Genomic DNA, 983 nt, shown 5'->3' with positions numbered 1-983 from the left:
TTTTTTGCCCAGTGATTTTTGTCATGCTGAAGGCATCACACAGGAGTGTCTCTTGCAGTCAAGATGAAATTGTATTGTGTGAGACTGTATTTGTTGTCATTTAAAACAGGATAAAAAGAACATCTGGATTGACTAGAACTGCCCATCAGTTTTTTCTTGTAAATTTTTAGAGAACCTCACAGAACTTTGCAATTTTATTTTCCTTGGCCAACGCATTAAAAACAATTCTTGGTTTTCAAGTAGCCAATTTTGCCTTTTTATGTACTCTTGCATGGTTTCCTCTTGAAAAAATACAGGGCTTTGCTTGATTTTGAACCCTTTCTTCTTTTTCCTTTTTGATTTCATAATCAAAATGAATTTGCAGATTCGTTCAGAAATAGCGAGGCGGGGGGGGGAAAATCTTTAGTTCTTCCAGTGAAAGGGTTAAATAATCTAACAAAGCTTTGATTTATAGATGTATTAAATGCAAATACGTGATGTTGCAGAAGATAATTTGATTTACCCCCTCAAAGGACCAAACAAATTTCAGGGGCGTTGTTTAAGGGAAGGAGTAAGAGAATAGATGATGATGTGACGGTGGTTGTTGTGTGAAATATTTATATTCCCATTGGTGTTTTTAGTCATTGAGAATTGCTGACAGTCTTGTTCACAGTGCCTTGGGAAAAGACATTTCAAGAGGAAACTTGATAGTTTAAACTATTTTTTCCCCCTTCACTGTCATCTATCTTATATATCAAGCTCATTACAGAGTCTACTGCAAATTGTACATGGTAATTTGGATGTTCATGATAAACCAAGGTTACATCTTCTGTTTATTTTGATATAAACTCAGCAGTGTTCTGTAACTTGCCTTGATTATTCTGCATCGTGGAAGGCACAAATAATTAATCCAGAAGCGTTAACGTGAAGGTGGAGCTGTGCAATGTACTGTATACAAGAGACTGTAAAGCTGGCTAATAAAACCTGCAGTTCTGGGTTGTTTT

General features: G+C 35.9%; 1 protein-coding gene across 1 annotated transcript in view; it reads left to right on the top strand.

Annotated features, from left to right (window-relative positions):
- Positions 1-983, top strand: part of MACO1 (macoilin 1) — a 30,024-nt gene extending 29,041 nt beyond the window's left edge. The window contains exon 15 of the mRNA XM_027905567.1: positions 1-983. The gene's annotated coding sequence lies outside the window, so the exon portion shown is untranslated.

Source organism: Empidonax traillii, unplaced genomic scaffold (genome assembly GCF_003031625.1).
Source record: "Empidonax traillii isolate 1590-97213 ecotype Southwest subspecies unplaced genomic scaffold, ASM303162v1 scaffold1166:size242162, whole genome shotgun sequence".
Lineage (NCBI taxonomy): Eukaryota > Metazoa > Chordata > Aves > Passeriformes > Tyrannidae > Empidonax > Empidonax traillii.
Note: the sequence above shows the minus strand (reverse complement) of the source record. Positions and strands in the feature narration are given on the sequence as shown.